The sequence below is a fragment of the Taudactylus pleione genome, unplaced genomic scaffold, assembly GCF_031769625.1.
Source record: "Taudactylus pleione unplaced genomic scaffold, aTauple2 ptg000032l, whole genome shotgun sequence".
Classification (NCBI taxonomy): domain Eukaryota; kingdom Metazoa; phylum Chordata; class Amphibia; order Anura; family Myobatrachidae; genus Taudactylus; species Taudactylus pleione.
The window spans coordinates 30488189-30512544 of NW_028284434.1; the positions used below are offsets into that span (position 1 = coordinate 30488189).

The following is a 24356-nucleotide window of genomic DNA, read 5'->3' on the forward strand; positions in this document are numbered from 1 at the left end:
AGACAACGTATTTGAAGGATACAACGTCTCTTTTGAACAGATTAGAGGATCTTGGTGAAATTCCTAACAATATGTGGCTTTGCACATTAGATATAACAAGCCAATATACTAGTATTCCCCCTTGTAGGCAGTCTGGCAGCCACACAACAGTTGCTGTCCAATAGCCCTGAATGTATGGGTCCAGACCTTGATTTTTTTTCTCCAATTATTGGAACTGACTCTTACAAGCAACTTCTTTTATTTCAACTCAATCTTGTATGTCTCAACACTGTGTGTATTCAGTTCCTTCAATATCCCTCTTTCTTAGGAAGTATGACTCCTATCATAGAAAGAAAGTAGAAGGGGGATATGATAGTGTAAAACTGATTTTTATTTTGACAAACACAAGACTGAATCAATAAAAGTGCATACATAAAGTGCATTAAAAGATGGACTCCAACCAGATGTATTCGAGACAGAAATTCTCACACATCATTGGATACAGATGGTAAACCCAGGCAGTCCGCCACCTGAAGTGTGAATCTCTATCTTAGTCCTGGGTAGGGGTCCACTTATCTCCTCTGCCAACATGTTTCAACCACCTTGTGGTCTTTTTCCAGGTCTTGAAAGACCACAAGGTGGTCGAAATATGTTTTGAGACATACAAGATTGATGTATCCTGTACTGAAGAGCTTTTAAGAAAGACAACCAGAAGAAGTTCGGACCAAGTAACTTTATTGAATTCATTTCTGGACTTATTTTTTAACCTTTTTTCTTTTAGTATTTTTTTCTACATGAGCACCTATATGAATGACACTCACCTGATTTGTTTGTAAGTTTAGAAGAAGGGGCTATGCTGAAGCTGTACTTACTAAGGCGAAACAAAAAGTTGACTCTATTCTGAGGTCTCAACCCTTGAAAAAAAAGAGCATTAAAAGTTCTAATCTTGACAGAATACACAGGGTGCACAAATTTAATTCATCTCATAAAATTATCCAGAATTCTGTGAATACTTTGTGGCCTATCATTCAAAAAGACAAAGACTTGAAATGCTTCAAACAAAGAGTATTATGCCTTGCTACAGTAGAGGAATAAACATCAGGGACTGGACAGTCCATACGGACATCACTGGACATGTAACAGATTCTCCTTTATTGAAAAAGAAAAGCGGAGGTTGTTATAAAAGTGTGTCGGCTGTACAACCCGCTGACACATGATAGACAACAAGGTGTTTTCTCATCCTCACACAGGCCATAAATATTCCATTAATTTGGTTCTGACATGCACCAGTTCACAGTAATATACATGATCAAGTGCCCCTGTGGGCTATGTTACATTGGCATTCATTTAGAGAATGCATGGCTTTACACAGGTCATCCATCAGGTCAGCTCTAAACAGGAAACCCTCAGATCATCTGGTCCTCCCCTCCTTCCACCTCCCCTCTTGACCCTATCCCTTCCCGTCTCCTCTCCCACCTGTCTCCTTCTGCCTGTTCCCATCTGGCTCACCTTAATCTCTCCCTATCATCTGGCACTGTCCCTTCTGCATTCAAACATGCTCTTGTCTCCCCCATTCTTAAAAAACCTACCCTTGATCCTAACATACTTTCCAACTATCGACCCATCTCTCTTCTCCCTTTTGCTTCCAAACTCCTTGAGCGCATTGTCTACAACCGCCTTACCACCTTTCTTTCCTCCCACTCCCTCCTTGACTCATTTCAATCTGGCTTCCGATCTCTCCACTCTACTGAAACTGCCCTCACAAAAGTCAGCAACCACCTCCTTGCTGCCAAATCCAAGGGCCACTACTCTCTGCTCATTCTCCTTGACCTCTCTGCTGCATTTGACACTGACCACCCTCTCCTCCTGCAAATCCTTTACTCTCTCGGTCTACGTGACACTGCCCTCTCCTGGCTTTCCTCCTACCTCTCTGATCGTTCCTTCGCTGTGTCCTCTCATGACTCCTTTTCCCCTCCACTTCCACTAATAGTAGGAGTTCCCCAAGGTTCTGTTCTTGGACCTCTCCTTTTCTCCCTATATACATCCTCTTTAGGTGAACTCATTAACTCCTTTGACCTCCAATATCATCTGTATGCAGATGATACTCAAATTTACCTTTCCACCCCTGAGCTCACCCCTGAGCTCCTTACCCGTATCTCCAACTGTCTCTCTGCTGTCTCTTCGTGGATGTCCCAGCGCTTTCTTAAACTTAACATGTCTAAGACTGAGCTGATCATCTTCCCACCCTCTTCCACTACATCACTTTCCACAATTTCATTATCTATTGATGGCACAACTATCTCTAGCCCCAAAGTGCGCTGTCTTGTAGCTATCCTAGACTCCTCCCTCTCCTTTAAACCGCACATTCAGCACCTCTCGCGGTCCTGCCGTTTTCACCTAAAAAATATCTCCAGGATTACACCCTTCCTCACCCAGGATGCCACTAAAACCCTCATCCACTCACTGGTTATATCCAGATTGGACTACTGTAAGCTTCTCCTAGCTGGCCTCCCAGTCTCTCACCTCTCTCCACTAAAATCTGTTCTTAATGCTGCTGCTCGGCTCATCTTCCTCTCCAGACGTTCTACATCTGCTTCCCCTCTCCTTCAAGCCCTACACTGGCTCCCCTTCCCCTTCAGATGCCAATTTAAGGTTTTTACATTCGCCTACAAAGCCCTCACCAAATCCTCTCCCACATACATTTCTGACCTTCTCTCCCTTCACACTCCCGCCCGCCCACTTCGCTTAACTAATGCATACCGCCTCTCTTGCCAACTGATTACTTTCTCCCACTCCTGCATCCGAGATTTTGCCCGTGCTGCTCCCTACCTTTGGAATGCTCTCCCTCTCCCCATCAGACTCTCCACCTCTCTACAAATCTTCAAACGGGCTCTCAAGACCCACTACTTCATCAAGGCCTTCCAGCACTCATCCTAACCCAACTCATGCTCTTTCCTTCCTATCTTCCCCTTCTGTGTCACGCCTGTCTGTCTGCCCCTCCCTTTAGAATGTAAGCTCTCATGAGCAGGGACCTCTTCCCTCATGTGCTTCTCTTTACATTTTCTTCTACTCTCTACTCCCCATAGGGCACCTAACACGTGACTGCCAACTCCCGGCAGCTTATTGTGAGTGCTTTAATAACTATTTCAGCAATGTATATAAGTTGTGTCCTTGTCCTGCACTGTAATGTACTGTAAGTTACTTGTTTCTTGTTCACCTATTAGTTCTATGTACTATGTAAGGCGCTGCGGAACACTTGTGGCGCCATATAAATAAAGGATAATAATAATAATAATAATAATAATCAGCTGGTTGCGAAACACTTAGTGGAGGCTAGACAGTCTATTTAGCCTAAAACACATTATAAAAGACCATGTACCAGAAACCGTGAGGGAGGGGGGGTGACCGCAACAAAAGGTTGCTCCAATTAGAGTCTAAGTGGATCGTTACTCTTGATACGGTGAAGCCAAGGGGCCTTAATGATCAGTTATTCTCGACTATGTTTGATTAATCTTTTTTTTTTTTTTAAGACATTTGATTGATAAGTATTATTTCTCTTATTCTTTGAATATACCCTCTGGGAACCTCTTTTCGGATCTTTATTTTCAATATATACCATATTTCTGTTTGAAATATATTTAGGGTACATTTGGTACTTAATATATTTGGTCTAACTATGTGGGTAATATATAGTTGTTTTTATACAGGATTCTGATTGGGTTATAAGACGTTACAGTTTGTCTCTTTAACTATACTTAGCCTCTTCTCACATTATTTGTTTTACTTATATATGTGTTTTTTTGTTTATTTACAGTACATAAATTAATTATAATCATACAGTATATGCAGAAAATTAAATGTGTGCCCACAAATATTCGTAACCAGACCTTTACAGTCCTCTTACTGACACCCTGCACACAAATTACTGAAGCACTCTTTAAATGCACCAGTTGCCTACACACAGAGGAGGTAGCTCTTTTTGGGCAGAAACTATTTACTAGGATCCACCATGGCAGAAATCCTACTTGCCAATGATGTTGTTAGCCTCTGTGTGTGGCCATCATCTTATTTCTAACATGGGCTCTCTCAGCAAATGCTCTTTAGACCTGCCATGTAATAACATTTCCTTCTCAACACTCAAGTGTATGGTCATATTAGATACAGTCATCAGGCTAAACACTGGATCTCAACATGTCACATGATTGTGATGATGCAGAGGATGTAAACCCCCAAAAGAGTCAGCTCCTCCAGGACAGAATCCTGGATGCCAAAAAGTTAGTAAGATTAAAAGGGCAATCTTGATTCAACTAAATGATAACTATAAATGCCACTTCATACAACAAAAGTCACCACAGCTACTCTTTACATGGAATTCCATCATCAGACTGTCCTAACATTAATACCCTTATCTGTATGGGAGGTGGTATGTGAATATACTACAAACATGGTGTCTTCTACCTATACAAACGTGGTGTCCTCCACCTATTAACCATAGAAAAAGTACACATCCTGCGGGCCGACCCTCCAGATATGCCAATATGAGAATCGCAGCCCATGACTTCTTAGGTTACCTCAGCATGTTTGTTTAACTAAACCTGGTAACTGCCACCAGCAGAAGAATATAATGCTAAAGCATAAGGTGAGCTACTGCTCTCACCTGCACACACAATTATCAATACTTAGAAAAATAGGTAACATGAGCCATATGAGGCCTTGAGTCATAAAAACACAGTTCCAGAACTAGAATTAATGTTTAATTCAAGAATGTCTTCAAAGCTTATGTACAAAAAGTTACAAAGAATATAATAATGTTAAAAAATCACACAGTTACTAACACTTTCCAGAAAATAAAATAATAAAGGGAGAAAATATGAGATATGGTAAGAACTTACCCTTGTTATCTCTATTTCTACGAAGTCCATAGGGTTCCACAGGATACCTTGGGGTATAGGTGTGACGTCAGTCGCAGGGCACCAAAGAGTTAAGCTTTCAGCCTCCCAGGATGCACTAGGTCCCCCTCCTATACCCCGCCCCCGGGCCAAGGCACCTCAGTTAGTTACCAAGCCATAGGCCGGAGGAGGAGAAGGAAGAGAGAGAACAAAGATCTGGACACATACAAGAATCACATTCTCACCAGAGGGAGACGGAAAACCGGTGACCAGAGCAAAGCCCATCTGCAGCACAGGTGCGACAGGGCGGGAGTCCTGTGGAACCCTATGGACTTCGTAGAAATAGAGATAACAAGGGTAAGTTCTTACCATATCTCATATTTTCTACTTCAGGGTCCATAGGGTATCCACAGGATACCTTGGGGATGTCCCAAAGCAGTATCCTTTAAGGGTGGGGACGCTCCTGTGCAGAAAGGAGAATCCGCCGCCCGAAGGAAGCATCCTGAGAGGCGAAGGTGTCAAACCTGTAATACCTCACGAAGGTATGGACAGAAGACCACGTAGCAGCCTTGCAGATCTGAACTGCCGAGGCACCACGTCGAGCTGCCCACGAAGGACCCACAGACCTAGTGGAATGAGCCTTCAGAGAAGGAGGGACCGGTAGGCCTTCATGAAGATAAGCTTCAGAAATAGCCATACGGATCCAGGCTGCCAAAGTTTGCTTTGAAGCAGGCCAACCCTTTTTACAGAAGCCATAGAGGACAACAAAGCGTCCGACTTCCTAAACGAAGAAGTGCGGTCAACATAAGTCCTTAAGGCCCGCACAACATCCAAAGAGGCCTCACCCACGGAAAGACCCGGTGAGTTAAAGGCCGGAACAACTATTTCCTCGTTAACATGAAACTGGGAAACAACTTTGGGAAGAAGCTCGGGCCGAGTGCGGAGCACTGCCCTGTTCCCATGAAAAACCAAGAAAGGGGGTCTACAAGAAAGAGCCCCTAACTCAGAAACACGTCTGGCTGAAGCAACGGCCAGAAGGAAAACAGTCTTAGCTGTTAGCCATTTAATATCCACTGAGCCCAGTGGTTCAAACGGCGGTCCTTGGAGAGCCCTCAGGACCACAGCCAAATCCCAAGGCGCCACAGGTGGAACAAAGGGCGGCTGAATACGGAGAACACCTTGCATAAAGGTGCGCACATCCGGGATTGTAGCAATCCTACGGTGAAACTAGACAGATAGGGCCGAAACCAGTACCTTCAAAGAAGCAAGGCGAAGCCCATGATCTAGTCCCGCTTGCAGGAAGGCGAGAATCCGAGACAGACGAAACTCCCGCGGTGCATAACCTCTCGGTCGACACCACTGGAAGAACTTATGCCACACGCGATGGTATATCCTCGCGGAAGACGGTTTCCGAGCTCGTAACATGGTACGCACCACAGAGCTGGAAAACCCCCGGGACCTCAGCATGGCCGTCTCAACAGCCACGCCGCCAAAGACAGCCGAGTCAGGTCCGGGTGAAGACAAGGACCCTGAGACAGAAGGTCCGGTCGTAGCGGCAACCGCAGAGGACTGTCCACGGACAGACCCTGAAGGTCTGAGAACCAGTGCCGTCTGGGCCACGCGGGAGCTATCAACAGGAGCGTCCCTCCTTCCTGTTTGAATTTCCGGATTACCCGTGGAAGAAGGGAGACCGGAGGGAACAGATATGCGAACCTGAACGTCCACCGGACTGACAGAGCATCCACCAGAGACGCCCCTTCGTCTCTTGTGCGAGACCCGTACACCGGCAACTTGTTGTTGTGCCGGGACGCCATGAGGTCGATTTCTGGAAGACCCCACCTGTCCACCAGTAGTTGAAAAACGTCCGGGTGCAGGGACCATTCCCCTGGATGAACGTCCTGGCGACTTAGAAAGTCCGCCTCCCAATTTAGCACTCCCGGGATGAAGACTGCTGATATGGCCGGAAGATTGCGCTCCGCCCAAACCAGGATCCGAGAGACCTCTACGAGAGCCGCCCGACTGCGAGTTCCTCCTTGCCTGTTTATGTAGGCCACGGTGGTAGCATTGTCCGACTGGACCTGCACCGGGTGACCCTGGAGAAACCGCTGTGCCTGCAGGAGAGCATTGAAGACCGCACGGAGTTCCAAGATATTTATTGGAAGCTCCGCTTCTGTCGGCGTCCACCTGCCCTGGAACAAGTGTGGACCCGAAACTGCTCCCCAGCCCCGAAGACTGGCGTCCGTTGTCAACAGGACCCAATTTGGAACCCAGAACGGACGTCCCTTGTTGAGGTGGGTCGTCTTTAACCACCACGCAAGGGACAGGCGAACCTCCGGGGTGAGCACAATCGTCTGGAACTTCAGAGACTGAGGCAGCCCGTTCCACTTGGACAGGATCAGGTGCTGCAGAGGTCTGGAGTGAAACTGGGCGTATTCCACCATGTCGAACACCGACACCATGGAGCCCAGTAACCTCATCGCCGAGTGTAAGGACACCCGGCGGCTGTGCAGACAACTGCGCACCCTTGACTGTAAAGCAGAGATCTTGTCCTCCGTCACGAAGATCCTTTGCTGTCCCGAGTCCAATAAGGCTCCAAGATGCAGAATCCTCCGAGACGGGATTAGAGTGGACTTCTGCCAGTTGATTAGCCAGCCGTGCCGTTGCAGCAGTGCAATGGTCAGGTCCAAGTGGTGTAACAGGAGCTCTGGAGATCCTGCCACCAATAACAGGTCGTCCAAGTACGGCAACATGCGGACTCCTTGCAGCCGCAGAGAAGCCGCCATGACCGCCATCACCTTGGTGAAAACACGTGGTGCTGTCGCCAGGCCAAAAGGTAACGCCCAAAACTGGAAGTGGTCGCTGCGGATTGCAAACCGAAGGAACTCTTGATGGCGCAAAAGAATAGGGACATGCAGGTAAGCGTCCTGTATGTCCAATGACACCATGTAGTCCCCAGGTTCCAGCGCCAGAATGATGGACCGTAGGGTCTCCATCCGAAACTTCGGGACCCGCAAAGACTTGTTGAGTGCTTTGAGGTTGAGAATCGGACGATATGACCCATTGGATTTCTGTACCAAAAATAGATTTGAATAGAAACCCTGGCCCCTCTGGGAGAATGGAACAGGCACTATAACTCCAGCCTGGAGCATAGTGTGCAATACCTTCCGCAGCTCCGTAGCCTTGTTCCGGTCTGATGGTAGACCCGTGGTGAAGAATCGAGCAGGGGGTCTGTGCCGGAAGGAGAGGGCGTACCCGTGAGAGACCACCTCCAGAACCCAAGTGTCTGTCGTAGTGAACGACCAACACCGGGAGAACTGCAGCAGGCGGCCTCCCACCCTGGGATCCCCCAAGGGGAGACCCGGACCGTCAGGCCGCAGGCTTGTCATCTGGCTTGGGGGCCGGACGTCTGGTACTCCATGCCTGTTTCCGGGGCTTGACCGATTTCTTAGGGCCAGCCTGTCGAGGAAACGACTGTGGTTTGGGCCTGCCCTGGGCCCTAGATGACCGAAAGGACGATGGTCCAGAACCAGAAGGAGCAGCGGCCGATGGGAGACAAGCAGATTTGGCTGCCGCCAGCGTGGCCACAATCTTATCCAGATCCGGACCGAAGAGAACTTCTCCGGTAAACGGCAACGCTTCCAGACCTTTCTTGGAATCTGCGTCCGCCTTCCAGGATCGCAGCCACAAGGTGCGACGAGCAGCTACCGCTGCTGAAGAAATTCTAGACACCAGAGTACTAATGTCTAGAGCCGCCTCGTTGATGTAGGTGGCCGAATCACGGAGATTGCCAATCAACTCCGCCTGTTCGGCCGGACAGTCGGATTCAAAAGAAGCCTCTAATGAATCCGCCCAGCGCTCCATCGCTCTGGCAACCCAGCAAATGGCCATAGCCGGCCGTGCTGCCCCCCCTGCAAGGGAATAAGCGGACTTCAGGCAAATTTCTACCTTGCGGTCCGTGCATTTGACACTGACCACCCTCTCCTCCTGCAAATCCTTTACTCTCTCGGTCTACGTGACACTGCCCTCTCCTGGCTTTCCTCCTACCTCTCTGATCGTTCCTTCGCTGTGTCCTCTCATGACTCCTTTTCCCCTCCACTTCCACTAATAGTAGGAGTTCCCCAAGGTTCTGTTCTTGGACCTCTCCTTTTCTCCCTATATACATCCTCTTTAGGTGAACTCATTAACTCCTTTGACCTCCAATATCATCTGTATGCAGATGATACTCAAATTTACCTTTCCACCCCTGAGCTCACCCCTGAGCTCCTTACCCGTATCTCCAACTGTCTCTCTGCTGTCTCTTCGTGGATGTCCCAGCGCTTTCTTAAACTTAACATGTCTAAGACTGAGCTGATCATCTTCCCACCCTCTTCCACTACATCACTTTCCACAATTTCATTATCTATTGATGGCACAACTATCTCTAGCCCCAAAGTGCGCTGTCTTGTAGCTATCCTAGACTCCTCCCTCTCCTTTAAACCGCACATTCAGCACCTCTCGCGGTCCTGCCGTTTTCACCTAAAAAATATCTCCAGGATTACACCCTTCCTCACCCAGGATGCCACTAAAACCCTCATCCACTCACTGGTTATATCCAGATTGGACTACTGTAAGCTTCTCCTAGCTGGCCTCCCAGTCTCTCACCTCTCTCCACTAAAATCTGTTCTTAATGCTGCTGCTCGGCTCATCTTCCTCTCCAGACGTTCTACATCTGCTTCCCCTCTCCTTCAAGCCCTACACTGGCTCCCCTTCCCCTTCAGATGCCAATTTAAGGTTTTTACATTCGCCTACAAAGCCCTCACCAAATCCTCTCCCACATACATTTCTGACCTTCTCTCCCTTCACACTCCCGCCCGCCCACTTCGCTTAACTAATGCATACCGCCTCTCTTGCCAACTGATTACTTTCTCCCACTCCTGCATCCGAGATTTTGCCCGTGCTGCTCCCTACCTTTGGAATGCTCTCCCTCTCCCCATCAGACTCTCCACCTCTCTACAAATCTTCAAACGGGCTCTCAAGACCCACTACTTCATCAAGGCCTTCCAGCACTCATCCTAACCCAACTCATGCTCTTTCCTTCCTATCTTCCCCTTCTGTGTCACGCCTGTCTGTCTGCCCCTCCCTTTAGAATGTAAGCTCTCATGAGCAGGGACCTCTTCCCTCATGTGCTTCTCTTTACATTTTCTTCTACTCTCTACTCCCCATAGGGCACCTAACACGTGACTGCCAACTCCCGGCAGCTTATTGTGAGTGCTTTAATAACTATTTCAGCAATGTATATAAGTTGTGTCCTTGTCCTGCACTGTAATGTACTGTAAGTTACTTGTTTCTTGTTCACCTATTAGTTCTATGTACTATGTAAGGCGCTGCGGAACACTTGTGGCGCCATATAAATAAAGGATAATAATAATAATAATAATAATAATCAGCTGGTTGCGAAACACTTAGTGGAGGCTAGACAGTCTATTTAGCCTAAAACACATTATAAAAGACCATGTACCAGAAACCGTGAGGGAGGGGGGGTGACCGCAACAAAAGGTTGCTCCAATTAGAGTCTAAGTGGATCGTTACTCTTGATACGGTGAAGCCAAGGGGCCTTAATGATCAGTTATTCTCGACTATGTTTGATTAATCTTTTTTTTTTTTTTAAGACATTTGATTGATAAGTATTATTTCTCTTATTCTTTGAATATACCCTCTGGGAACCTCTTTTCGGATCTTTATTTTCAATATATACCATATTTCTGTTTGAAATATATTTAGGGTACATTTGGTACTTAATATATTTGGTCTAACTATGTGGGTAATATATAGTTGTTTTTATACAGGATTCTGATTGGGTTATAAGACGTTACAGTTTGTCTCTAACTATACTTAGCCTCTTCTCACATTATTTGTCTTACTTATATATGTGTTTTTTTGTTTATTTACAGTACATAAATTAATTATAATCATACAGTATATGCAGAAAATTAAATGTGTGCCCACAAATATTCGTAACCAGACCTTTACAGTCCTCTTACTGACACCCTGCACACAAATTACTGAAGCACTCTTTAAATGCACCAGTTGCCTACACACAGAGGAGGTAGCTCTTTTTGGGCAGAAACTATTTACTAGGATCCACCATGGCAGAAATCCTACTTGCCAATGATGTTGTTAGCCTCTGTGTGTGGCCATCATCTTATTTCTAACATGGGCTCTCTCAGCAAATGCTCTTTAGACCTGCCATGTAATAACATTTCCTTCTCAACACTCAAGTGTATGGTCATATTAGATACAGTCATCAGGCTAAACACTGGATCTCAACATGTCACATGATTGTGATGATGCAGAGGATGTAAACCCCCAAAAGAGTCAGCTCCTCCAGGACAGAATCCTGGATGCCAAAAAGTTAGTAAGATTAAAAGGGCAATCTTGATTCAACTAAATGATAACTATAAATGCCACTTCATACAACAAAAGTCACCACAGCTACTCTTTACATGGAATTCCATCATCAGACTGTCCTAACATTAATACCCTTATCTGTATGGGAGGTGGTATGTGAATATACTACAAACATGGTGTCTTCTACCTATACAAACGTGGTGTCCTCCACCTATTAACCATAGAAAAAGTACACATCCTGCGGGCCGACCCTCCAGATATGCCAATATGAGAATCGCAGCCCATGACTTCTTAGGTTACCTCAGCATGTTTGTTTAACTAAACCTGGTAACTGCCACCAGCAGAAGAATATAATGCTAAAGCATAAGGTGAGCTACTGCTCTCACCTGCACACACAATTATCAATACTTAGAAAAATAGGTAACATGAGCCATATGAGGCCTTGAGTCATAAAAACACAGTTCCAGAACTAGAATTAATGTTTAATTCAAGAATGTCTTCAAAGCTTATGTACAAAAAGTTACAAAGAATATAATAATGTTAAAAAATCACACAGTTACTAACACTTTCCAGAAAATAAAATAATAAAGGGAGAAAATATGAGATATGGTAAGAACTTACCCTTGTTATCTCTATTTCTACGAAGTCCATAGGGTTCCACAGGATACCTTGGGGTATAGGTGTGACGTCAGTCGCAGGGCACCAAAGAGTTAAGCTTTCAGCCTCCCAGGATGCACTAGGTCCCCCTCCTATACCCCGCCCCCGGGCCAAGGCACCTCAGTTAGTTACCAAGCCATAGGCCGGAGGAGGAGAAGGAAGAGAGAGAACAAAGATCTGGACACATACAAGAATCACATTCTCACCAGAGGGAGACGGAAAACCGGTGACCAGAGCAAAGCCCATCTGCAGCACAGGTGCGACAGGGCGGGAGTCCTGTGGAACCCTATGGACTTCGTAGAAATAGAGATAACAAGGGTAAGTTCTTACCATATCTCATATTTTCTACTTCAGGGTCCATAGGGTATCCACAGGATACCTTGGGGATGTCCCAAAGCAGTATCCTTTAAGGGTGGGGACGCTCCTGTGCAGAAAGGAGAATCCGCCGCCCGAAGGAAGCATCCTGAGAGGCGAAGGTGTCAAACCTGTAATACCTCACGAAGGTATGGACAGAAGACCACGTAGCAGCCTTGCAGATCTGAACTGCCGAGGCACCACGTCGAGCTGCCCACGAAGGACCCACAGACCTAGTGGAATGAGCCTTCAGAGAAGGAGGGACCGGTAGGCCTTCATGAAGATAAGCTTCAGAAATAGCCATACGGATCCAGGCTGCCAAAGTTTGCTTTGAAGCAGGCCAACCCTTTTTACAGAAGCCATAGAGGACAACAAAGCGTCCGACTTCCTAAACGAAGAAGTGCGGTCAACATAAGTCCTTAAGGCCCGCACAACATCCAAAGAGGCCTCACCCACGGAAAGACCCGGTGAGTTAAAGGCCGGAACAACTATTTCCTCGTTAACATGAAACTGGGAAACAACTTTGGGAAGAAGCTCGGGCCGAGTGCGGAGCACTGCCCTGTTCCCATGAAAAACCAAGAAAGGGGGTCTACAAGAAAGAGCCCCTAACTCAGAAACACGTCTGGCTGAAGCAACGGCCAGAAGGAAAACAGTCTTAGCTGTTAGCCATTTAATATCCACTGAGCCCAGTGGTTCAAACGGCGGTCCTTGGAGAGCCCTCAGGACCACAGCCAAATCCCAAGGCGCCACAGGTGGAACAAAGGGCGGCTGAATACGGAGAACACCTTGCATAAAGGTGCGCACATCCGGGATTGTAGCAATCCTACGGTGAAACTAGACAGATAGGGCCGAAACCTGTACCTTCAAAGAAGCAAGGCGAAGCCCATGATCTAGTCCCGCTTGCAGGAAGGCGAGAATCCGAGACAGACGAAACTCCCGCGGTGCATAACCTCTCGGTCGACACCACTGGAAGAACGTATGCCACACGCGATGGTATATCCTCGCGGAAGACGGTTTCCGAGCTCGTAACATGGTACGCACCACAGAGCTGGAAAACCCCCGGGACCTCAGCATGGCCGTCTCAACAGCCACGCCGCCAAAGACAGCCGAGTCAGGTCCGGGTGAAGACAAGGACCCTGAGACAGAAGGTCCGGTCGTAGCGGCAACCGCAGAGGACTGTCCACGGACAGACCCTGAAGGTCTGAGAACCAGTGCCGTCTGGGCCACGCGGGAGCTATCAACAGGAGCGTCCCTCCTTCCTGTTTGAATTTCCGGATTACCCGTGGAAGAAGGGAGACCGGAGGGAACAGATATGCGAACCTGAACGTCCACCGGACTGACAGAGCATCCACCAGAGACGCCCCTTCGTCTCTTGTGCGAGACCCGTACACCGGCAACTTGTTGTTGTGCCGGGACGCCATGAGGTCGATTTCTGGAAGACCCCACCTGTCCACCAGTAGTTGAAAAACGTCCGGGTGCAGGGACCATTCCCCTGGATGAACGTCCTGGCGACTTAGAAAGTCCGCCTCCCAATTTAGCACTCCCGGGATGAAGACTGCTGATATGGCCGGAAGATTGCGCTCCGCCCAAACCAGGATCCGAGAGACCTCTACGAGAGCCGCCCGACTGCGAGTTCCTCCTTGCCTGTTTATGTAGGCCACGGTGGTAGCATTGTCCGACTGGACCTGCACCGGGTGACCCTGGAGAAACCGCTGTGCCTGCAGGAGAGCATTGAAGACCGTACGGAGTTCCAAGATATTTATTGGAAGCTCCGCTTCTGTCGGCGTCCACCTGCCCTGGAACAAGTGTGGACCCGAAACTGCTCCCCAGCCCCGAAGACTGGCGTCCGTTGTCAACAGGACCCAATTTGGAACCCAGAACGGACGTCCCTTGTTGAGGTGGGTCGTCTTTAACCACCACGCAAGGGACAGGCGAACCTCCGGGGTGAGCACAATCGTCTGGAACTTCAGAGACTGAGGCAGCCCGTTCCACTTGGACAGGATCAGGTGCTGCAGAGGTCTGGAGTGAAACTGGGCGTATTCCACCATGTCGAACACCGACACCATGGAGCCCAGTAACCTCATCGCCGAGTGTAAGGACACCCGGCGGCTGTGCAGACAACTGCGCACCCTTGACTGTAAAGCAGAGATCTTGTCCTCCGTCACGAAGATCCTTTGCTGTCCCGAGTCCAATAAGGCTCCAAGATGCAGAATCCTCCGAGACGGGATTAGAGTGGACTTCTGCCAGTTGATTAGCCAGCCGTGCCGTTGCAGCAGTGCAATGGTCAGGTCCAAGTGGTGTAACAGGAGCTCTGGAGATCCTGCCACCAATAACAGGTCGTCCAAGTACGGCAACATGCGGACTCCTTGCAGCCGCAGAGAAGCCGCCATGACCGCCATCACCTTGGTGAAAACACGTGGTGCTGTCGCCAGGCCAAAAGGTAACGCCCAAAACTGGAAGTGGTCGCTGCGGATTGCAAACCGAAGGAACTCTTGATGGCGCAAAAGAATAGGGACATGCAGGTAAGCGTCCTGTATGTCCAATGACACCATGTAGTCCCCAGGTTCCAGCGCCAGAATGATGGACCGTAGGGTCTCCATCCGAAACTTCGGGACCCGCAAAGACTTGTTGAGTGCTTTGAGGTTGAGAATCGGACGATATGACCCATTGGGTTTCTGTACCAAAAATAGATTTGAATAGAAACCCTGGCCCCTCTGGGAGAATGGAACAGGCACTATAACTCCAGCCTGGAGCATAGTGTGCAATACCTTCCGCAGCTCCGTAGCCTTGTTCCGGTCTGATGGTAGACCCGTGGTGAAGAATCGAGCAGGGGGTTTGTGCCGGAAGGAGAGGGCGTACCCGTGAGAGACCACCTCCAGAACCCAAGTGTCTGTCGTAGTGAACGACCAACACCGGGAGAACTGCAGCAGGCGGCCTCCCACCCTGGGATCCCCCAAGGGGAGACCCGGACCGTCAGGCCGCAGGCTTGTCATCTGGCTTGGGGGCCGGACGTCTGGTACTCCATGCCTGTTTCCGGGGCTTGACCGATTTCTTAGGGCCAGCCTGTCGAGGAAACGACTGTGGTTTGGGCCTGCCCTGGGCCCTAGATGACCGAAAGGACGATGGTCCAGAACCAGAAGGAGCAGCGGCCGATGGGAGACAAGCAGATTTGGCTGCCGCCAGCGTGGCCACAATCTTATCCAGATCCGGACCGAAGAGAACTTCTCCGGTAAACGGCAACGCTTCCAGACCTTTCTTGGAATCTGCGTCCGCCTTCCAGGATCGCAGCCACAAGGTGCGACGAGCAGCTACCGCTGCTGAAGAAATTCTAGACACCAGAGTACTAATGTCTAGAGCCGCCTCGTTGATGTAGGTGGCCGAATCACGGAGATTGCCAATCAACTCCGCCTGTTCGGCCGGACAGTCGGATTCAAAAGAAGCCTCTAATGAATCCGCCCAGCGCTCCATCGCTCTGGCAACCCAGCAAATGGCCATAGCCGGCCGTGCTGCCCCCCCTGCAAGGGAATAAGCGGACTTCAGGCAAATTTCTACCTTGCGGTCCGTAGCATCCTTAAGGGAGGACATGGATGGCATCGGCAATGTGGCACTACGGACAAGACGGGTCACGTGAGAATCCACCTGTGGAGGGGATTCCCACTTAGCAAAATAATTATCCGCGAACGGATAAGCCACCGCCAGGCGTCTCTGCGGCTGGTATCTTTTGCCAGGTTGTTTCCACGCCTCCTCTAAATGGTCCACCAACTGACCCGAAAGAGGAAAGACTGTGGCATCGCCCTTCACATCTTTGAAAAAGGCATACTTAGATTTAGCCGCTGGGGGAACTTCGTCCTCAATCACCAAGGCTGTGCGGACCGCCCGAATAAGTCCAGGAATATATACTTTGGACTTAGCATCAGCGTCCTTAGTATGGAGAGGTTCCTGATCGTAAGGATCCAGAATCTCCCCATCATCAGACGTCCCTTCGTCATCCTCATAAGGAGCGGACAGAGACGCCACCGGCCTTTTATGAGGCCGCATCACAGACTCCCCTTGCAACACATCCGACAAGTGCTGTACAGAACTCGTCAGGGAGTTAACCCACGCTGGCTCCTGAGAACCCGGGAGCGGGGAAATAGGGAGACTGTGGGGTACCACCAATTGTCGTGGGAACCCCTGCATGGGTGACAACACCACAGACTGCTGGGACAAACCCATCGGAGTAAACGCGGGCTGCGGAGCTAACTGGCCCACTAAAGCTGTTAACGCCTGAGCGAAACAAGCCCAGGGCGGCTCCTGTACCGGTGCTGTAACCGTAATAGGCCGCGCCATGGACAAACACTGCCGGCAAAGGCCCTCCGCGCTACCCTCCCCCTCCGCTAACGGTACTTTGCACGTGGTACACTGTAGCCGGAGGGGAAAATCACTTTCAGACATGATGGCACCACGTATGTGACCTCTTTCACCAATTAAGTATTAAATAGGCGAGAGACCACCCTGCAGCACCGCACCGCAAGGGCTTTAGCAGAAAGAACAGGGACAGTAATAAAGCTGACAGTTTAGAGAAGAAAAGTTACAGGCAGCGCTAGCACAGTCACATACAATGCAGAGAAATAACAATTCCTGCACTAACAGCGCTGATCACTCAACTACACAGACACAGGGCCTGGTAGGACACAGCGCTGCATACACAGACCTGAGCCACAGCGGAGGAGAGGTATGCGGGGGGACCCAGACCACGATGCTTCCTTCCAGACTTCCAGCAGCGTTCACCATGCGTTGCAGAGAAGATGGCCGCCGAGGAGCAGAGAGAAGCTGGCCTGGGGGAGGAGCGCTGACACAGGACCAGTCAGCACAGTGCAGAGAGGGCTGTGTGCAGCGGGGGAGGCGCCGGCTGTGAGACAGGGAAGGCGCGCTCCCCTGGCATGTATTTAACCCCTGGGACGCCGCAGCGCTACCGCTCTGCTGCGGTCCGCTGTCCCAGGGGGTAGTGGAAGCGCAGGTTGGTCGCCTGGCTCCACGCTGCAGCCAGTCCCCAGGGAGCCCCCTGCCTGGGGACTTAGGACCATGTGATCAGCGGGGACCCACCGCGGGACCCCGCTGCTTACCTCTGTCCCCCTTGAATCCGGCCATAGTCCGGAGCATCTGGGGTCACCGCTAGCTGTGACCCCAGACGCCCACCAGCATCCCCGGATCAGTACCGGCGTTCTGGTACCGGCGGGGTGTAGGGAAGACAGCATGGACGTCAGGACTGACTGTCCATGCTGTTCATCCAGATGTGCAGCCACAGCTGCATGAAGAAAAAGCTTCAGGGGCTCTTCTAGCCCCCACTCCAACAGGTGCACCCGACTCCGGCCGGGCACCAAACTAAACTGAGGTGCCTTGGCCCGGGGGCGGGGTATAGGAGGGGGACCTAGTGCATCCTGGGAGGCTGAAAGCTTAACTCTTTGGTGCCCTACGACTGACGTCACACCTATACCCCAAGGTATCCTGTGGATACCCTATGGACCCTGAAGTAGAAACAAACCATTCAGGTCATGGCGGATTAAATGGTTCTGGGATGAGGCCTTCCCAGTGACGAACTCTGGATCATCTATATCCTTCAAAAGCTTCATGCAGGATGAAAAATGGACCAGGGTTGACACATATTTATGCCTACTTTTCCAGGTACCCCTCTAACCCCCTCCCTGGGGATGATTTTAACCTTTTTCAGCTGAGAGTGGGTTGCTTAGCTGGCTGAAGCTCAGGGTTCCTGGCCACCTGAACAGGGGTTCTTTAATTACACATTCAGCCCTATTTAAAGTTTGGGAAACAGGCCTGGGTTAATAAACGTGTCCAGTGACTAGGGGCCTGATTCAGACCCGCTCGCTAAGATGCATATTCTCGCTGCTGTCAATGGTATGCAGTGCGCATGCATATGTGCATGCCTTAGCGAATTATCACAATTCATTCGCTCGCTGCACATAGACAGCCCAGCAGAGTGAGTGACGGGAAGTCATTTATAATTGGTAACAGGGGCAGGCTATTAAAAACGGGGGAGTGGAGGTGCAAATGCAGGCGTGCCTGAGCATCTCAACGGCATTTTAAAGGGGTGCATAATTATAAGACAGCATCATAGTACATGTCACCTGGCTTGTTTTTACACTGAAGTGCTTGCAGTGCTTGCGGCAGGGTACGGTCAACCTCAAGTGCTGCGAGCACATCTGATGAACCAATGGTTGAATACACTTCCTGGAGAAGACATGCACAAGTGGGCATCTTAAAACAGGCTGGTGGGTGTCTACATACACTATGGGATCACTCTCTAAGAAATACTGGGCGTGCTAATGCATTGCTGTGCAATAGCACTGCCTACGCAATTTGCATACACATCGTGCGAGCGATCGCATCTAGCAAGCGGCTCTGAATCAGGCCCTAGGTGCGGAGATTCACACCTCCGGAGACCGAGTGTCTCCCTGGTCCATCCATTCTTTTGATCACTGTCCCCAAACAGAACACAGGACTCTTAATGACTGTTTTAGGAAGGGCCTGGCCAGCTGTCCTATAATTCTACAGACATATTTCTTCTATGCCATATACAGTGGGACATATTTATGGCTGATTCAAGAGGACAGACCTTCTTACAACCTCTCTTGGCCAGCTTCAAAGGGAACTAGTCACGAGACCTCATGCTGATTAGAGTACACAACCCTTACAAAGGATTCTTTCAACTGTACAAGAGGGAAAAAATACATGTTATTACTAATACAATATCATTTACAGTTATGCCCATTCTGATATGAAATGAGCTTTTCCGCTACAGTACCTAGCAATGCTACATAGGGTACTGTGATGTCTGATATTTAATGTAGTGAGCCAGAGATCCTTGAGATTGAACTTTAGTGAGAGGACATGGGTTGAGGAGGTGGATGTTTCAGGTTTCTAGAAGGCACAAATAAGTCTATATTGTGAGAGGTGGTAACTGATTTGTATTTTTAAATAAAAATTATATACGCACATAATATAAAAGCTGTCAATGTACAGGAGTCAAGGCTCCTAGAGACTGTCCATGAGTAAGAGCAGTAGGGTTTCGGAGGTAGATGGTTCAGGCTTCTAGAAGGCACAGAGAAGTCTATACGGTGAGATCTGGAGAAAAATACAGTATTATTAAATTACATTTATAAACCATATAATGTAGGAAAGTAAGTAAAGGAAATGGAAAAAAAGAGAAAAGAATAAACTGTGGAAGTGATGGGTGAGAAAATATTGTAGGGTCTTTGGAAACTGAGAGAGAGAAGGAAGGTATAATTAGATAAAGATATGTGATCATTAGGAGCAGAGGCAGATTGGGCTACCGGGAAAGGGGGAAAGTTCCAGCTGGGCCGGTCTCATGCTCTGCACTGCCAGGCCGTCTTACACTACCTGGGGGGCCCACTCATATTGCTCTGCACTGCCCGGCCGACTGCTGCACTTTTGGGATTTGCGTTCCACTGTGCAATGCAAATCAGAAATTGTCATCTACTCTGGCTAGCAGGCACTTCCAGTCACTGACTCCAGTGGCGGACATACAGCAAATACCACCCAAACCCCCGCCTCCAGGACATACTTTACTCCCTCCCCCCATCCTCCAGAACATACCCAGCCCCAGGGACATACCAAACCCTACTCCTCGGGCCCAAAGACATACAATACCTCTCTAGTCATCCCCCTGGCCCCAGGGGAGCAATACCCACCTGGCCACAGAGACATAAACTGCCCACCCTATCCCCAGACCCAGGTAGGGTCGTCTTAACAGCAGTGTGGGCCCTGGGCAAAGCAATTTACTGGTGTCCCTACCCACCACCCATTCACAGGAAAATAAATGTAAATGTTCAATATAATTAAACCCTCCTTCATGCCCATCAGACCTCCTACACTTGCAGAGAGACTCTGTCTCACTGGTCTGAAGCCGACGGATGAAGTGAAACTGGAACTGAGGTGAGTACTCATCACCGGGGGGGGGGGGAGGTTAGATCAGAATACAGTGCACCGGTGGCCGGCTTATAGAAATATCACAAATTTACGAACTGGCAGGGGGGCATGTTGGCGGGCCCCTACAAGCTTCGGGCCCTTGGGCAACTGCCCAACAAGCAAAATGGAAGAGATGGCCCTGGATCCAGGAATATACATACCTCATCCAGCCCCGGAGAAATAAACTCCCCACCCTACCTCTGGCCACAGGAACATACCATACCCACCTTACCCCACAGCCATAGAGACATACACTCCCCCAACCCCAGCTCTAGTGACATAAATTACCCATCCTACCCCCCAATCTAGAGATATACATTACACCCCTGATCCAGGGATATACACTAACCACTATACCCCCTAATTTTTCTGGAACATACACTACCCACCCTCCCTCCTGGCCACTGGGACATACACAACCCATCTTAGCCCAAGGGACATTAATCACCTGCCCTGCCCCACATCACCTGAGACTTACAGTACACCATCCCCCTGGCCTCCAAGACATACACTAAACATCATAGTGGATGCTGCCCTTCCTGTACACATGCTGTATCTCAGCCCCACATGCTGGCTATGCCCAGTCCCCACACACATATCTGTTCTGGAGGATGGGGTGAAATAGCATGTGCCTGCTCGGGGAGCTGCAGCTCTTCGCTATGCCTCTGGCCGGAAGATGGTCCACCCAGGAGCCTTGCAGTTTCCTTTATGACAGTGGCCCGCGGGCTAAATGTGGCCCACAAGGCAATTGGACCTGGCCTGATATATTCTGCAGCACCTGTGTTGGTACTGTTGCTGGCCCAGGCATCTCAGTGATCATAATAAACTACAGCTCCCAACAGCTCTAGTGCCAGAGGCTAAACAGTGCTCACCGGGGCGGAGCCAAGTATGTCAGCAAGTACTGCAGACCAGTAGCGGATTTACCACTAGGCAACATAAGCAGCCGCTTAGGGCCTGGCGGGACCCAGGGGGCCCGTTGACAGGGCTGTATGGAGGCCTGACTTTATAGTTCCATGCGGCCCCTGTAGACTGTCAGCAGCAGCTCATGATTGATTGGACAGCTGCCGCCAGGTGCCGCTCTGTCTCAATAAACCCTCCACTGCACTGTAGTGATGCGTGTGACCTGTTACGTCACATGCTCAGACTCTGAGAAAGGTGCCAAGAAGAAGTTCATCCGAGGTGCCACGCTGCCATCCAAAATTTCAGAGAGAGGGTACAAGAAAAAAAAAAGTGGGTGTCAGCAATGTTGGGTGGTGGATCATCGCACTTTAGTTCAGCTGCAGCAGCACTCACCTCCTCTATAGTTGCCGTGGGACGGGGAAGGAACGGCGGTAGGGGGTGTAGAGTCCGGCTGCAGGGGGAGGCTGCCAGCCGTGGGGGGTGCCGAAGGGTCGTGGCAGTGTGGTTCATTAGCTTCACCCACTCTAGTAGACAGGGGGGGGGATATCTGTACGGATTGTTTGAAATACTGTGGGGGGGGGCCCAAATCGGTGTCTTGCTTAGGGCCCCATAAGGTCTAAATCCGCCTCTGCTGCAGACAGGTCAGTCTTCTGTGGGGAACTGGGGCAATTATGTATGCTTTATATTTTTTCTGTGATGGTCAATGTGTTTTATTTTAATACTGTTGGAGACAACAATGTGTTATATTTTTTTCCTGTGGGACCCAATGTGTTTTATGTTTTTTTCCCGTGCGGCTAATTAAATGTGTTTTGTTTTTCCCCTGTCGGGGGCCATTGTGTTTCATTTTTTTTTTATATTGAGGCCAATGTGTTTTATTGTTTTCTGTAGAGGCCAAAGTGTTTGTTTTGTCTGTGGTGGCCAACAGTGTGTGTTTTCTTGTGGGGGCCAAAGTGTTTCATTTATTTCTTGTGCAATGTTTTTCGTCTGCACATGCATATGAGTTGCACCACGTATGCGTCCCAATGGTGTTTGTACAGAGTTGCAGTAAAGATTTAGACGCATGTACTAAGGAGTGTATTAGATATGTGATAGGTGGTAACAGGGAGTTGGCTAATCAGACGCAGATATAATGTAGTATAGGCGTGTTATTGGAGTTACATGGGCATGTTGCTGAAAGTGGTTGTGTACAAAGACGCTTCATCGCTCACATTGGAGGCCATACTCAGACGAATGAGCTGCTCCTAGCATAAGGCTGGTGAAAATTTCAGTGGTGCAACCAATGGTGGCGTCTTAAGGTGCACAAAGCATGATTGCACCACCTGTAGGCACTGAGCCCTAAGCAATTTGATGCCCTAGGCAAGATGTTTGTTGGTGCCCCCTAGCAAATAATCCCACCACCATACTTAGTGTTTATACATAGACACCAAAAATAACACATTGGCTTGTGGCTTATTTTATTTTGTTAAAGAAACACGTGCTAAACGCACAAAATATACAACTATCCAGACATCCTCCATTGTTATAGCGCTGAGGTGAACGGCATAAAATGAGTCAGTCAGACCCATTATTATACTGCTGCCTGCTGCGGGTCCCTTCATTGCGGCTGGCCCAGGTCAGTACAATGTACCGGCTGCACCGCCGCTAGTTCCGCCTCTGACCCAGCACCTTCTCCCTGTCTCACAGTACAGCACCCATCAAGCACATATTACAGAGGCAGCCAACAACACTCATCATCCCTCTCCCACACAGCAATCCTCATCCAGCACACCACCCTTCACATAGAACCCCCCTGCCCTCTCCTAGTACAGCACACCTCACCCAGCAGCACAGATCACAGCCTCACCCATCACCCCTCACCGGCCAGCACATAGCACCAGCTCTCCTCACTACATGCTGAGCTGACTGTAATCAAAACATTTTTAAAACACAGTTACTTTTTAAAGCTGGCTGTCTGTCTGCCTGTGCGTCCGCCCCTGCTGTTTTGCAGCTCCAGCTGAATCCTCCTCACTGCGCTATGTGGGGGTGGCACTGGCAGCCTGCAGGGAGTCAGTGCAGTCTCAGCCACTGCCCCCACTGTGCAGAGCCTGCTAGTCTTCTCCAGCCTCCCTGGACCTGCTTCCTGGCTGTGAGCTGCCAGCTGCAGCCCGTTCAAAGCTGACAGCTGTGATCATGGTCTACTAACAACTAGCAGAGCCCTGCCAAACAGGTGCCCCGCCTTCGCATTCGTCGCTAACTGATCCACTGTTGTCTGCCCGCTCACTGTTTGCAGCTGCTGGGCCCGATCAGAGCTCAATTGACAGCTCCGATCCGGCCCAGCAGCAGCAAACTGTGAACACTGCGAGCAACAGCTGCCCCAGCCGGCAGCAGGTGCCGCATTGCCTGCCATAAGCCACTGCTAATCGCCAGCCCTAGGTGGGCTTGGATGCCCATAGGCCTTCCAAATGCACTAGGCAACTGCTTAGTTTGTCTATGCCTAGGGCCGGCTCTGTTAACAGTTTAGGGTTATTAGCTTGAAAAAGTTAAGGATAGTTCTTAGCCAGGTAAATCCTTAAATATTTAATCTGCCAATGGTTCAATTTAAAAGGATAAGTGCATTCTAAAGTAATTTATGTTTGAGTTCTCGAGAGACATAGAAGTCCAAAACTTCCGTTTTCTGTGCATCCGTTGATCTTATATCCAGAGAAGCTGCCACATCCCTCAAGACCTAAAGCATTTTTAATGTAGGATTCCTTACCTGTTGTAATATTCATTTGTAATTGGTTTCACAATCTGGATATGGATGCTGATGATCTAACCAGTGCCTTGGAAACAATGAGTGCTTATTTCATCAATACGATCTGTAACCAGGAGAAATTGTCAACAATTTCCTGTGAACAATCATTGACATGTTCACACTCATTTTTGTAACATTTGTTTACATAGTGCCAGCATATATTGTTGCCATTTACAATTAACTGTTGCTGGTTTATAGTAGATCAAGCATTTCCTCCAACTATGGGGTCTATTTACTAAGCTGTGTTAGGAAATAAAGTGAATGGAGATAAGGTACCAGGCAATCAGCTCCTAACTGCCATTTTTCAAACACAACCTGTGAAATGGCAGTTAGGAGCTGATTGGCTGGTACCTTATGACCGTTCACTTTATCTCCTAACACAGCTTAGTAAATAGAGCCCTATATAAAGGTAAGTATGTGTATGAATTAAA

General features: G+C 49.1%; 1 long non-coding RNA gene across 1 annotated transcript in view; it reads right to left on the reverse strand.

Moving 5' to 3' along the window:
- LOC148538996 (uncharacterized) overlaps positions 1-24356 on the reverse strand; it is a 59448-nt gene that overhangs the window by 9365 nt on the left and 25727 nt on the right. Inside the window, exons 3-4 of the long non-coding RNA XR_015871291.1 lie at positions 23887-23989; positions 19261-19388 (exon numbers count right to left, since the gene is read on the reverse strand). This is a non-coding gene — a long non-coding RNA (uncharacterized LOC148538996). The remainder of the gene's footprint in view (positions 1-19260; positions 19389-23886; positions 23990-24356) is intronic.